A 17286-nucleotide genomic window follows, 5' to 3' on the forward strand; every position below is an offset into this window, starting at 1 on the left:
AGGTATTTTTATTTCAGTGTCAGACGTTAGATTGAAAGGCTGCTATTCTAAATAAGAGGTAACGAATTGTCAATTAATCAAATCAATATGATTTTGTTTCCTTTTATCGAGACATAGAACAAATCCTACCAGTGGTAGGCATATGCATGTTGTTTGTTGATACTGTTAGATTTAATATCTATGGAAGTACGTCATGGAAATCACCTGTTACTATTTGTATTTTTAGTCAGACAGCAGCCATTTTATATGTTTGTGTGAAGGAATTAATACGACATGTACATGTATTACACGCCGGTAAGCATATCTCACTGTTTAATTGCTTTATAAATTGTATTTGATTTCCTTAATTGTTTTAGCTTTATTCTTTTAACATCTGAAACATGTCAATGTTTTGACTTGATAAATTTTGTAAACAATTCATTAGCCTATATACGTTACATGTGTTTGTGGTTTGTACGTGTATTCTGATACTGATGATTAAAGATAATGTGATGTAAATTATTAATATTTTAATTGCTGTGTTTTAATTATTTCATAAATTAGTCTCAGATGTTTACAGTAGTTATATCATATCTAAGATTATGACCATATCGATAAAATTTTTTTAATGGCATTGATTTAAATACTTTAGTCAATTCTATCATTATATAATATAATATAATATAACTACGTGTACAGTTTTATGTATTATGTATCCCAATTATTCATACAGTTCAATAATGAAAAATTACGATGTGTTTCAACTACTGTCTAAAAAGTTAAAAGAATATTGATGGATGCTGCATCATGGCATTGAATTCAACTAAATACAACTTTCAATTTTTGTGTTGTTAAATCCGTTACAAATAGGTTAAGATTTTATTAATTATGAAAGCTATGATAATATCATTGTACCTAAATATGGTGTAAAACTGATGTACATATTTAGACTTAAATCCTACCGGTAAAATTACCAGTTAACACCACATGCATGTTTAACAAGGAAGAGAGACAGGGTCTTAACATTGAATCATTCTACTTCAGGTAATTTTCATTCTAATTAATCTATACTGGGTGGAAATGAAAAGGAAGAACCTCTACGTGTAGAGAGAATCTGGATTTTTTGAAAGTTATATCCCGAACATTTGCATTGACCAATCAGCGATGAATAGCATATTCTGAATATATGTGGGTTTTTTTATATGGTTTCCTCTGATTTGCTAATAAATCATATTTTACATTTTTACATTTCTTAATTAATATCTATCATAATTGATATACTAAGAGAAAAAACATCAAAAACTAGGACTTTGTACACTGAAGGAAATCCATTTACAATTTTCATCCTTGAAAACTAAATTTTCTCTTTATTTAAAGCAGAATTGAATCGGTTAAATATAACAATGATGATTATAACTTAAAAACAAGATCAGTACATCCATGAAGATATATCAAGCTTGGTTCAAGGTCTTAAAATGGAAGTGATTACACTTTAGAAATATCAAGTCAATTGTCTTATTGTGATATAATATAATACAGATAGTTAGAAAAATGCGTGTAATGGTCACAGGACATGTGACGCATTCTGACGTAACACGAGGACTTTCAAAGTTGATTTAGGATAAATAATGATAGAAATAAACTGTACCATATGTGGTAGTTTGAAGTATCTAACCACCACAAACAATTTCTGCTCTCGGAATACAATCAGTTAGCAAACACCTTATAATTTATCAGGAAATGGAGAGTACATGATTGTACTAGACAAACACGAACGTGATAACTAATTGTCTATATGCTATAAATAGATTATGTGCCACGTACAAGACATTTACAATCTATCGCTTATAAAGTACTTACACATCTATCACTCTAAACAATTCTGTTCAATTTCATGAAAAAATAATTGTTCGTCTGCTGTCAGTTTTAATCCCTTACCTTGTTCGGGTTGTTATAACCCCCAACGCGTGCACTCTACAACCTTCCTTTGTGTAAGGATGGGTTGTTAGTGACGTCACGTATTGTTTAATTACATAGTTAAAGAAGAAAAAAACATGAATAAATAAATAGGCTTAAATAAATAAATGAATAAAGTTGTATATATAATGTATATCAATCTAACTTGTTACTGGTTTCTATAACGATAATCGATATCAAGTTATTATTCATAAACTGGAATAGAGTGCTTTACAAGATATATTTGTTTGCCTTTTATTAATCTGATTGATATCGTTTGTCTGACAATCTACTTCTATTTAAAAAGTATGTTATTAATTTATTTCATGATAAATTTGTCTTTTTCCAAGATAGTAAATAAACAAAGGATTCGGTTGAATAAGATTTGTATATGATCACAAAGGTATAAATGATACCTGTGTATTAATAATTTACGTTGAAACAACGCATACAGAGAATTAATATATAAAACGTTTAAGTCGATATTACATCATACAACATACCTGTATATTTTTTTCTCGTGTAATTCCTCCGATTTAATTAATAAGGCTGGCGATGGATGTGAATTTTAATATGGTCGTCATAACAAACACAGGGACTACTATACTATTGTAAATAGGACGTGAGCTGTAGTCAACCAAAACAAATATAATTAACGTTCTGGAAAGGGAAGCGAATAAAATAGTTTAAAAGACACAAATTCGAAAAGAAATGGTAATATTATACAGTATATGTTGTATGAAGAAAACTTTTTAACACAGTTGCTTTGTTCTTCTAGAATTCTTCAATGACGCTGTGGATCAGGGACAGAAATGTAATAAGGAAGTCCGTTAAGTAAAATATCGATCACAGATATCAATCTTTAGAACCGAAAATGTTATAAAACATAATCTGATGTATTCTATAATCGTCAAGATTATTGGGTTTTACAAAACAAACACAAACTTAGTAATTTGTTACTGTATGTAATTATGTTCACGAAAATGAGTATCAGATAAATCTCGAGTTAAATTTAGGAAAGAAAAAAGTCACGCTAGTATATATTTTTATTGTAAGATTATCAAATCGCATGAATGAACTAAATAACAAGTTGTAATTATTTTTCGTCAGAGCATATCTCTAAAACAAAGCATCCGGTCATGTTTTTTCGGTCAACCATGGATCCTGGTAAATATTATTTGTGAATTTTAATGTATTTTACCTTGATCCTTGTAAAAGTTGTTTTGGAATTTCCTTGTCTTTTAAAACGACCCAGGTAAATTATATTTTGAAATCATATTGTATTTTATATTGGTCTTGCTAAATACTGTCTTGGAATTTTATTGAATTTTACATTAATCCTATTAAATACTGTTTTCGATTTGCTTTTTAATTTTTAAGAAGATTCATGCATATGTAAAGGTCGTGACATTGATTTAGACATTTCGGACATTATTTGTTTCATGGAATATATATTTTCGGTCATTTCTTGATATACTGCCAAAGGGCTGACCAATCATTTACTGTAAAAGCAACCCAAAGCCATAACATAAGATTTTGTCATTAAATATTTGTTAAATATAGCTGTTAATGTAAAAAAAAAACAAACATTCAAAAATCTAGACTAATATTAATTACTGTTGGAGTGACAACATCAATAAGATACAACTGAGGGCACGCTGCTGATCAGTCATGCTGTTTCATTAGATTGTATAATATGAAGGTGTTCATTATTTGGTAGTTAAATCAACTAAGCTTTTGTTAAGATACCGTCTTGCTTCTATCACCTATGCTTTAGCAAACTATGCTGTATGTTAGAAATCTTACCCGTAAAAGGTATTCAATGTAACAGATTTTTTAAGAATTCATCTTAATACTAAGACAGTTTTAGAATTATTGTATAATTGTAGATATTGCATTAAATGCCTCTTTGATAACTTTTTCCTGAGGTTGAAGTATGAAATAAAGATGAGAAATTATGTTAGGACTTAACTTTGATAATCGGATGTTAGTAAATCTTTTACCTGGATATGTTCAATCTATCTGCGGAATGACAAACATCGTTCATAAATGACCAGCATGTCGAAACTGTATATGTTTATATTCGTATTGATGTTTTTATTCATAGAGTGACATTAAATTTGCATTCTGACTCAATATCCTACCGATAGGGATATTCCTTACAATTTTTCATAAATTGATTATTGTAATTATCAATTTTACAACAGGAAATATCAGTTTTCACCGAATTTTTCTTTGTGGAAGCAATGTGTATTTCGGTGAACAATGTAATATATGAAACCTGCATTCAGGGAAGATTCTCGCACTGTTCTGAGCAATAACAATACAATGAAAGAGTACAATGTACTAGTTATGTTTAAAGTACTGGTGGTTTCGTATGTAAATTTTCTATCGGATCTCAAAATAGCTTCGACTTATCCAGGAAATAACCTAGTTTAGTCCGTACATATAGAAACAATCATCTAAGGTTTCAGTCAATAGAGCCGTATTGTATTGGATTTAAAAATAGACGAAAATAATACCGAAACAGAAATTTTAAGTTTTTTTTTATTTCATATTGACAAGATGAAAGTTTTCCTTTTAAAAAACCAGGAAGTAAATACAGTATAGATGGAGATACCTGTATTGATATGTCAAAAATGGACATGCGCATATTATAAAAATATTAATGTATTTTATTACTTTTATACTCTTTTGTTTGTGTTGGATTACATCACCTCTGCTAAGAAAACGACATCCACAAAAAATTTACTCGTAGAAAATAACTCTCACTCAATATTTCAAAAGGTTAAATATAACATTTAATTGTACTAAGTATTAGCAAGGATTATTATTAGTAGTATTTTTGTGAATAATCATTCATAAAATCATCATGATCTGCAAACAAATGTATTACACGTATCATATTCTATAGCTATATGTTAAATCAGTACTGTTTGATTGTTTGTCTGAAGAGACATTTAACAATGTGATCTAGGACGAAAAGCTGAGTAACTGGACACAGTAAACATCCATGATGGTCTTAAAATTAATGACTGCTTTAAAATTACTGTTCTTCAAAAATTACAAAAATATACAACTTTGAATCGACCATATATTAACCTGTTTCATACTTACTTGAAAACTTGAATTAAATCAGGAACTTGAGTGAATGAGGAAGTTTTAAAACAACATATATGTGAAACAGGACGTACCTGTATATATAAACTAATCTTAACATAAATGTTTCGGATGAGGCGATGGTGATTTAATTCCATGTACATCTTGTCAATATTACATTACATATCAGCGAATATATTTGTTGCGCAATAGATAACGTATACATATTGTAAACATATATCTGCATAGCAATTTGTGTCATGGCATCAAGGATATAAACACATACCAGTCATGCATTATCGTGATCCTAGCATTACTAGTGTGTACAGTATGCATGGATTCAATGTATATATAGAAACAGGGAAGACGGACATCATTCGTATTGAAGCTTTCTATTGCATTCTGTTTTATAGCTGTTCCAATAAAACCGCTGTCTATATAATGTTTAGGATACAATATAGATATATACATGAACTATCAAATGTAATCTTCAACAGGGATGGAGCTATTCAGTGTATGACGAAAAAAAATGACTTTAATATCTTATATCTGGATATATATATATGTATATTTATATCAAAATGTCGATGTTTGAATTTGTGTTTGAAAGCAAAGTTATGACAGCGTTAATAAAATACATCTAAAATGACACTGACATATCATAGCTAAATGTCGAATTCGCCTCAAATGATATTTGTTTTGTAGGATATAAGTCCTAGACTGACATCGAACACGTACAGACAATATCTTTTTATAAATAACTTCTATATGACTGCACTTTATTGCCTTCTTTTGTTGAATTTGGACATCATGATGGAAATTTTATCAGTGAAATCATCGTTTAACTTTTTTTAATCACCAACTAGCACCATCCCATGAATGTATCGCCTCTCTCACAAGCTTTGGTGTACTATATAAATGTTATGTTATCCCTTATATTCGCAAAAAAACTGGATATAGGTGGCATAATCGCCAGTTATGAAGACATCTGGAATGGGATGATAACCCAGATAATAGAATATTGGTTCCAAATCGAGTTATATATTTAACAGCCAAATGAAGAAGACTATCTATATAACTGATCTATTCGATTAAAATCCTTACAGAAGCAGCTTTTGATGATGCAAGGGACATAACTCAATATAGATAACAGGACAGTTGTTGCAATGGTTTAACTTTCCATTTATCTTATCTGGCTTCTCAGTTAAGTTATATAACATTTACGTCACATAAACAAAATATGAATTCCGTACAAACCAACCGTAATTGATCTGATGTAGATATCATGCTGAAGTTATTTCAGTATATCACCCATTTGAAACCTTTAGATTGCCTTGTGTAGTATGACAAATTTAAAAGAATAAAATGTCATGAACTCCATAAATATCATAAATTCAACATCAAGACATGATTTTATAGATATCATTACAAGATGACATTTGATGGTCTGACACCTATCTTTTTAAAGTCATTCGACACAACACAACGGCATTCATATGAAATTTCTCTCTAGAAAATAACATAAAATTATCTTATCATTGAATTAATCAGAGATATCGACTAATCTATAGAGAGTGAATTTAATCAACATAAAGCGCCGATAACAGTTTGTCAGTTTATCAACTTGTAATCAGTATAGGTAAAATAAAATATTGTCTTCGGGAGGGGATGCAGACTGTTTAGAAATCAATACATCACGTCTAGCCTCTTCCGGTTGGTAGACCATGAAGTATTTTTATCAAATTAGTCCCGTCCAATTCTAATGACAGACTTCGTGAAGAGTGACCTGCCTTGTTAAGCAAAGTCGAGTCTGCTCCACGGTAGATTAACATCTTTGCAATTTCCATCCTCCTCTCTAGTACAGCTAAATGGAGTGGAGTATTGCCATCATTGTCTAATGTGTGTATATTTGCACCGCGGTTCAGGAGACGAAGTGCAGTATCTATATGACCATTCTTTACAGCTATGCTAATGGGAGAAAAGCCAGATGGTTTCTTTTTATTAATCAAAGCTCCGCCGTCCAGCAGCGTTATGACCGACTCTGTATGTCCCTCTTGTGATGCTAAGTAAAGCGGCGATGTACCATGCTCACAACAGATGTTCGGGTCTGCATTGTGTTGTAAGAGTTTCCTGATCACAAGATGATGACCTTTGTCTGCTGTGATCAGCATCGGGGAACCACCATGGTCTCGAACCAGGTTCGGATTAGCGCCATTCTCTAGCAAACAACAGACAACTTTGATATGATTCTCCCGGCAAGCATACAAGAGGGGTGTAAATCCAGTGTAATATTCACCGATTGCTGACAAATTTCCATCGATCCGCAAACTGGATTTGGCATTTACGTCGACACCAAATTGTAAAAGCAATCTGACCGTGTCTACATGTCCATAGCCAGCAGCGAAGTGTAAAGGCGGTGTATCTCCCGGCAGTGACTTCAAAAAAGTGTTATCGAATGTTTCCAGCATATCATGCATAAAGGAATGCATCCCAAGCTTACAAAGCCAGTGAATAGGTGTTCCTGATAAAACTGCATAGTCAAGAGCGTTTTTCATTTCTCTTTTATTGAATGTAATCTCTTCCTGTTGATAGGAGAGGATTTTTCGCCTTTTTTCATTGGGACACTTCAGTAGACACCTTTTTAGGCAGTTCTGGAACTCAACCTGTAGAATAGACGGGTTCGTGAATACGTCTGTGATGAAGCCCTCTTCAATGTCTTTAGACAGACGTTCGGCAAATCTTGAAAAGTATTTGGGGAACAATTTAATCTGACCAAATCGTACCTCTACGTCATTTTCTTCTATTCGAATCCGGGATCTTAAAAATGCCGGACTGAAGTGGTTCATGACAACTAGAATGTTTTCAGCTCCGTACATTCCAGCAACAGCATCATATATCAAATCATGTAGGAATCGATGATTTCCATTCTGGTCCCTTATTACATAAATTTCGTCCATCACATCAAAAGATTTGTTGATTTTGTGGATAGTCTTCCTTTCAGATGACAAACCACATGACGACACCACGTTCGTCACTGCAGTATTTGTCGGAGACTGGCTATATTCAATATCTAATAAAATGTCCTTGTCAAAAATGCCGTCGAAAAGAGCAATTAAGCTCAATGCGCAATAATGGTGAGTTTTTGACTGTTTTAACTCCTCGATTTGTTTTTTTATTACGGAATCAGCACCGCGTATCTGGACAGAATCCAATACATCTGGTAATGACAGAAGATGGCAAAGAACTGGAAACCCAGGAAAATATTCTCCAGTGACATGTCGTCTGACCTTGTCTAGTGGAAGTTTATGCTTGCCGATAATGCCTTTTTTTTCTTGCAGGTTCAATCGATTACATTCAGATGAAAGATCGATGCAATGCTTTCCCATGAAACTGTCCTGAATAAAATGTTTCGCCTCTTTGAACAGCCCCTTCCTGATCGTTATTATCACTCTCGTGTTTCCCTTCTCTATGCAACTCTCGATAACGTCACGCTGTTTCATCCAACTCTGCATACGTTTCTTCTCGAGCATTTCCGTGCCGATTGGGTCATCTAATACATACAAAGTTTTCTCTGTAGGGTTGCATTTATTCAGATCCCTTATAGTACTTGCTGGAATGATTTTATATCCAGTGTCCATCATTTGAAGTGCAAGATGCATACATGTCGCTGTCTTTCCGTCACCAGGTGACGCTATCAAAGTCACAGATCCATTTTTGAGAAGGATTTCTTTGGTTTTGCTGAAGTATCTTGGCTCAAAGTATTTTTCATCTCGAGCTTTCCATTTTTCAATATAACACTGTAACTGTTCTGAAAAGCGGAAATATTGCATTTAGCTATCGACTTTAAGCAGTGCAATGTTATAAAGTGATACTGTCAGTAAAATATGTCAACGCACTGTAAAACCCCGTATTTTATTTTCATTATTTTTACTCTTCTTATATAAAGGTGCAGATGTTAATTACAGAACTGGTTGTTCTCTGTCACAAAGACTGCGACTTTGGTAACGTGCTAAGATTTAATTTACCAAAATAAATCAGTGGTATAACTTTAAAATTACATGCATAGTTACAAAATGTGGCCTTATGTCTTCTACTATGAAGTTTGTCAAATTTTGAAGAAAAGGCACTCTATGATTAACTTTCAAAATAACTTATCGTATCATGATTATTTAAATAAATATCTATAGTACAATATATGTACATACTCTGCTTAACATCGCTGCTCTCAACATCAAAGTAGATCTTTGAAACAAGCTCTTCCATATCCCTTTTTGTTTCAGCCTCTGTAACAAATTTTCAAAGCTATTTCAGATCGACTTTTTTGTATTGAATGAGCTACAAAGCTTCAATCATTTATAGGGAACGAAAATAATCAGCTCGCGAAAATTGTTTTCATATCCTGTTAAAATTCAGTTGCTAGTATCAATATTATAAATCACTGAAAGTTTACCGTGGAACCACTTGCAATTTCCTCTCCGATAATTTTAAGACTAGAATCCTCCATGATTTTCGCCAGTAAAAGTTTTACTTCGTTACCGTCTTTCTCTGACGTCATAGCTTTCCACCAGCGTTCTAACATAACGTAATTCCTCCTCCAAGGCCTGTCATGGTAAATTTCCAAAAGATGATCCAACTGTGCTTGTCTGTATCCCAGAGCAGTGCCGAGATATGTCCATTCTCTTCCTATCGCCTTCGCTATTTTATCTATGTTTGTGAATAGAGTAGAGAATACAACAAAAATAATATGCAAAATCAGGTAAGATAGAACAATAGAAAATTAAACAAAGATGAATCATTGTTACCAAGGCAATTTATAATAATATGTTTGTAATTTGACGTTAATAATGAGATTGCCAGGAATATGAGATCTATTACAACCGGTGTCGTCACAGGAAATATTTAGTGATGTGCTATAGAGTTACAATATAAAAACAAGGTTGCATCTGTCAATATCATAGCTATTCGAAGTCTTGATTCGTGTGAAATAGACACGAAATTGTATGTACGTAATGGAAATGCTATTGTTTACTCACCAAAATCAGGCTCGCAGCTTGACGTTGCCTGCAAGAAAACTTTCGAAGTAAATGCATCAATATCAAAGTTCCCCTACCATCTCTGTAATTTACTGTCAAATCTTAATGAATTATATTCTTTAAATATCTTTTGCATATTAAGCATATCTTTTTTTATAACTAATATTTCTATTTCGTTTTTTACGTTCCATTGTATGTGCACGTGACAACATAAAATATACTTCGTCTAATTTAAGGCTACTCATCCGAAATTTTACTTCAACAAGGTCGTAAATATTCATCCGAAAGATATTTCGTCCAAGTCATGACTACTCACCCTAGAATATACACCGACTAGGTCTTGACTACGCATCAGAAAATAAAATACTCAATCAAGGTCACACAATAATATATCCCGTCAAGGCCATCACTGTTCACCCGTAATTAATAATCAATGGTTACTCACCCGAGAATAGATCTGATCTTCGTCGTGTTTTCTCTTCATTTTCCTTCTTCAGATATCTTGAGGGACTCAGATTCTACATAACACAGCGGAAAGGTTAAATAATTATTAAGACGTGATCTCAATAAACTACAGCGTGTGATATATACTCAAGGTAAATCATCCTATGAAGCTGATAAATCATGAGACCCAGTACAAAAAGCACAACGTCAGAAACCTGAAGGTGTTATTTACTAATGACGCAATGCAGCTCAAATTATCTTATCAGTGGTTAAAAACAATCACATACCGAAACGTCATGAAAGTGGATCTAGAAATTTCAGCAGGGTTTGTGTTATCGACAACGGCAGCTAGGTTGCCGCTATATTTCCAGCCTCGTAGTAACTTGTAATAGATTAAACTCTCTCAGAACGTTTTACAACAAATTTTGTCTAGTACTATCATGAATTAGTAACATTTTCTATGTGAATATAAAAACATATTCACATTGAAATTCATTATTGGGTTCATATAATTTGAATGATTAAAAACACAGAATATAGTTTGTCATAATGAGTGAGCAGTGTCCGCGAATGATTAAAAACACAGACTATAGTATGTCATAATGAGTGAGCAGTGTCCGCGAAAGCATAATCAGCTTAATCTTATAAATAGAATGTTTTAATAGTGCCCTCAGTAATAATAAACATATTTCACTGCCACTTTATATCAACTACATAGAGTACTGCACAAATCGTTCACAAAAGTTACGAAGGATTTTATACAAGTTTATAGAAAAATATCAAAATTACAAACACTATTTTTAATTCCTTATACTTACCTAGACATTTCGATATCGCACACTGTAGTTCTGTACAGGCAACGCTTGATAATCGTTGTACACCTATATCACACCCTGGCAATGCGTATATTTGTTTGTGGAGAAGCATTCGTTTGTTTATATAACGTGCGGTTCAGGACGTCACGTATCTAGGCATGATATACTTGGTCCCGTTCGATCGTCTTTCAGGAAATGTGTCCATGTCACAATGTGAGCAGTGTAATTTAATGAACCAATGCATATATGCAATAAAGTACGTTATGTCAGGAGTCAAGAGTCTTGAAGTTTTATTTAAAGTCGCATATTACAAACAGGATAAAACATTAGCACTGTGGTGCTATTCTTGCAACAAACAAGCCCAAGATCACAGAAATCTAGAAGATGTTTGCACAAGATCACAGAAATCTAGGAGATGTTTGCCCGAGATCACAGAAATCTAGGAGATGTTTGCCCGAGATCACAGAAATCTAGGAAATGTTGCCCGAGATCACAGAAATCTAGGAGATGTTTGCCCGAGATCACAGAAATCTAGGAGATGTTTGCCCGAGATCACAGAAATCTAAGAGATGTTTGCCCGAGATCACAGCAATCTAGAAGATGTTTGCCCGAGATCACAGAAACCTAGAAGATGTTTGCCCGAGATCACAGAAATCTAGGAGATGTTTGCCCGAGATGACAGAAATCTAGGAGATGTTTGCCCGAGATGACAGAAATCTAGAAGATGTTTGCCCGAGATCACAGAAATCTAGAAGATGTTTGCCCGAGATCACAGAAATCTAGGAGATGTTTGCCCGAGATGACAGAAATCTAGAAGATGAATGAATGACTGTGTAAACAACGCCAGGACGTCAGAAAAACTGTCAAGCGGTGAGCTTAAGTGTTTGAAGCGGTGTCGTTGCTATCCCTTTAACTCTTAAGAACCATTTGAACCCGAAGCTATTAGTCATAGGAGAACGTTTTAGGTTCAATAAACGGGAACAACGAGGAGAAAATATCCGTGAATATTTGGCAGCAATTAGGAGATTAGCTGAATATTGTGAATTCGCTGACAACCTGAACGACGCATTGCGAGATCGTTTGGTATGTGGCTTGCGTTCTGAACAAATACAGAAACGGCTATTATCAAAGGCCACATTGACACTAGATACAGCCTATGAAATAACTTTGGTAATGGAAAAAACAGCAACCGTCCATAAAGTTTCAACGAAATTTGTGAAACGAATCCCTAAGGTTAATAGTCATTACCCAGTTATGTTAAAGCCAAAACTGAACGGTGTAAAGGTGAACATGGAGAAGGCTTATGAAAATCACTTCCCTGGTAAACTGAAAACTCTGACAGATACTGATGTGTGTTTGAAGAAATATTCTGGTGAGAAACTCCAGCCATTAGGTGTTGCAAAGGTGAAGGTCGAGTACAAGGACTAATATAAAACCTTACCTATAGATGTAGTACAGAAGGGTGGACCAACACTATTTGGGCGCAAGTGGCTGAAAAACATTACACTAGACTGGCCGACTATTAAGTCAGTTTCGGTGGAGCGCATCAACGCAGTACGCGAGACGAGCGATGACGCGGACCAGAACAAACCACCTGCCCAGCTACAGACTATCTTGGACAAGTACAAGGATGTATTTGGATATGACATTGGAATGGAAAAAGGGCTCAAGGCCAAGCTTAAACTCAGGAATGAGTCAACAAGTTTTGTAAGCCGATGTCAGAGATTGATAGTCTTGTTGAGGGTGGTATCTTAACCAAAGTGAATTATAGTTAATGGGTGACTCCGATTGTACCATTGAAGAATTCTGGGAAAATCCGCCTGTGTGGTGACTTCAAGGTCACTGTAAACCGGTCTTAGAGATAGATCAATATCCTCTACCACGAATTGAGGATATAATCGGAGCACTCGCTGGAGAGAAGCGCTACACTAAGTTGGATCTTCGACAAGCTTACATTAAAATGGAGGTTGGTGAAGTCATTTGTTGACAATCAACACAGAAAAGGGCCTGTACCAATTTAACCGGCTTGTATATGGTATCGTCTCAGCGCCAGCGATTTGGCTAAGAACAATGGACCAATATTATATGGCATACCAGGAGTAAGATGTATTATAGACGACATGATCATCACAGGCAAAACCACTGAAAAACTTGGAAACGTGATTTTTTCAAGAACCGTGTTTCCTTCTGTGGACATGAAATTGACATTGAGGGACTACACAAGACACAAGAGAAGATCGAAGCTGTGTTGAAGGCTCCTGACCCGACAAATGTGACAGAATTGCTCTTTTCTGGGAATCGTCAACGGACATTTCATGAAGAACCTCTCCGCAACACTTCACCTACTACATAAACTGTTACAGACGGACTGCAAGTGTGAGTGGAATGAGGAATGTCGAAACGCGTTTGAGGAGATAAAGCTAATGGTCACATCGAAGGACGTCCTCACACACTACGATCCTACACTGCCACTGAGAGTGGCAAGCGACGCCTCCCCAAAAGGCTTGGGACCCGTGCTTTCTCATGTAATGGCTGACGGAAGTGAGCGGCCTATCGCCTACGCCTCACGTTCATTAAATCAAGCGGAAAAGACAAGGAGGCTGCAAGAATAGTAATTGCAGTGACACGATTTCACACATATTTATTTGGAACCATTTCATCATGATAACGGACCATCAGTCGTAAGTATCCATCGTTAATCCTCGAAAAGGGACATCCACGACATCAGCAGCACGACTCCAGAGATATGCTTTATTTCTCTCGGGATACGATTACGCTATTGAGTATAAGAATACGAAAAGACACGGCAATGCGGATAGTCTTTCACGTATGCCAGTGAAGTATACAGCAAATGAACCTGAATTGGAGGAACTAGATGCTGTAACATTATTGTACTTGTCGCCGGTTACTCATGACCAAGTGAGACGCGACACACTTCGAGACCCGACATTGTCATCAATGTATGAATGCGTAATGTCTGGTTGGAACCCTGATATCCGGAACAGCGAGACGGAGGCCTACTTCACGAGGAAGAATGAGTTGACCGTACAACAGGGGTGCCTCCTGTGGGGGTATTAGAGTGATAATCCCACCACGGCTTCGTACACGTGTACTTGAGGAACATTATTCAGGCCACATTGGTGCGTTGAAGATGAAGGCACTAGCCAGGAGCCACATATGGTGGCCTGGTATCGACAAAGATATAGAAGCAATGACCAAAAGTTGCAATGGATGTCAGAATATGAAGCACACACCACCTGCGGCTCCGATGCATCCATGGGAATGGCCGTCCCAGACATGGAGCCGTGTACACATAGATTTTGCGGGACCGTTTCTCGGACCAATGGTCTTCGTAGTTGTCGACGCCAACTCGAAGTGGCCAGAAGTTGTCCAATGAGGACAACTATGTCCGAGAAGACCATTAAGGTTCTACGCACTATCTTTGCCAAGAAAGGGATTCCATGAAGGATCGTTAGCGACAATGGTCCTCAATTAGTCTCAGAGGAGTTTCGGAATTTCGTCAAATCCAATGGTATTCGGCACATAACATCAGCGCCGTACCACCCTGCTACAAATGGCCTTGCAGAGAGATTTGTACAATCCTTCAAAATGGCCATGAAGTCCAGCGCCAAGGACCCTGGTTCAACAAGAAACTCTTAAACTTTCTTATTGCATATAGGAATGCGACACACGCAACGACCAACGAGAACCCGGCAAAACTATTTATGGGAAGGAATCTCTCGTCACGCTTATACCTGCTTAAACCCAACATGCGAGCACGCATCGAAAACATCAGTGGAAACAGTGAATATCACGACAAGTAAACTGTCGAGTGTTCGAAGTGGGAGACCGTGTAGCTACCAGGGTTTATCGTGGTCAAAACAAATGGACCTATGGAACTATAGCTGACAAAACAGGTCCAGCGTCATACAAGATCGAGATCGGTCCTGGCGTGTTATGGCGTAGACATCTTGATCAGATCCGTAGCAGTAACGTCCCCAACGCATGTGAGGAAGTTAACATACCTCCGTTAAAGGACACTATCATGGGACCAAATGTCATACCATGTAGCTTGGAACCACAAAATGTCGCTGAGATTTCCGTCTCAGATACCAAAGTCATCTCCGCAGGTTATCGATCTTCCAACGTCTCCGATGGAACATCAAACATTAGCGAAAGTGTCAATGACACCTGTTGACGTATCAGTCAGTTCTACTCCAAGACGAAACCCTCGACGAAATGCAGGAGTTACTAAAAGGTACCAGGAATATGTTCCAGGATGAAATGGTGTGATAGACTCAAAAACTGTACGTTAGTTCCATAGTAGTTACTTGCGATCACACTGTGAACAGGGGCACAGTAATCCCCGTGTGAGTCACTTGAACCAAGTAGGTTCCATTCCTCAAGTTATTTCTTTCTGTTATAAAGGTTCATAGTTATCATTGTAAATTGTGATCGTGTGTCGAGATAAAAAAAACATCAATGCTTACGACAATATTTAGTTCCTAATACTAATGGAATATACGTTGTTAGACGATATAGTATAATTTACATTCCCAGGTAGAGTAATGTTTGAACCAAGTAAAACAGTGACATACAGAGATAAACAGTTATAATTGTTTGAATTGACTCCATTGTTGGTAGTGAAAGAAAGAAAAAAAAAAACTTTGATGAACAATGCTTATGTGGAACAAACAAGACTAAGGTGGAGGAGTGTTATAACTGTTTACTAATTTCCGGAGTTTTAGTTTATGCCGCGCAAAGAATTGTGGGTTGCGCAATAAATGTTTTTCCTATGTAGTGGCGGTCGTCTCCGTGTCATGCTCGTGTTGCAAATACGCAACAGGCAGGGATATCTCAAGGCGGGGAAAGCAATCTTACAGCAGTAACATATCGGGATCAGGTCTTGAGATCACATGTCCTTCCTCTTATCCCTCAACGTAACCTTATGTGGCAGCAGGACAACGCGAAGCCCCACATTGCTTGGGTTTGTTGTGACTTTTTGACTCAAAACAATTTCCCGGTTCTTGATTGTCCACTATACAGTCAAGATTTGTCCCCAATCAAGCATTTATGGGGGCCCTTATTCAGGCGTGGAATAATATCCCTCAAAGGACAATAAACACCTTGATGGGGTCAAAGTTAAGGAGAGTAAGAGCAGCGACTGAGGCCATGGGTTGAGTATACACGATTTGGATCAAGAAACAGCGTAGGGTATCCTTGTTTTAACGCTATTCACGCAAACGCCGTCTGTCATGAGACAACAAAAATCATCAAAATGAATTCCGAAAGGATGAACTAATCGAGAAATCCAAACAATGAACGAACTATCAATGAATCATGTGAAATGATAATATAAAAATAAAAGCATCGAAAATAAACTATTTCCTGCTTGTATATTTCTTTAACCAGATAAATCAATTGTAAATATTTCTCTGATAAGACTAGATAAACTGTGTGTATATATTTCTTTAACCGGTCCAGATAAACCAATTGTAAATATTTCTCTGATAAGACTAGATAAACTGTGTGTATATATTTCTTTAACCGGTCCAGATAAACCCATTGTAAATATTTCTCTGATAAGACTAGATAAACTGTGTGTATATATTTCTTTAACCGGTCCAGATAAACCCATTGTAAATATTTCTCTGATAAGACTAGATAAACTGTGTGTATATATTTCTTTAACCGGTCCAGATAAACCAATTGTAAATATTTCTCTGATAAGACTAGATAAACTGTGTGTATATATTTCTTTAACCAGTCCAGATAAACCCATTGTAAATATTTCTCTGATAAGACTAGATAAACTGTGTGTATATATTTCTTTAACCGGTCCAGATAAACCAATTGTAAATATTTCTCTGATAAGACTAGATAAACTGTGTGTATATATTTCTTTAACCGGTCCAGATAAACCAATTGTAAATATTTCTCTGATAAGACTAGATAAACTG

At 35.7% G+C, this 17286-nt stretch overlaps 1 pseudogene; it reads right to left on the minus strand.

Annotated features, from left to right (window-relative positions):
• Nucleotides 1-47: 47 nt before the first annotated feature.
• On the minus strand, nt 48-10551 carry LOC132563669 (uncharacterized; annotated as a pseudogene).
• Nucleotides 10552-17286: the final 6735 nt, after the last annotated feature.

The sequence above is a fragment of the Ylistrum balloti genome, unplaced genomic scaffold (assembly GCF_031769215.1).
Source record: "Ylistrum balloti isolate Yb309-2 unplaced genomic scaffold, AGI_CSIRO_Ybal_v1 Utg371816, whole genome shotgun sequence".
Classification (NCBI taxonomy): domain Eukaryota; kingdom Metazoa; phylum Mollusca; class Bivalvia; order Pectinida; family Pectinidae; genus Ylistrum; species Ylistrum balloti.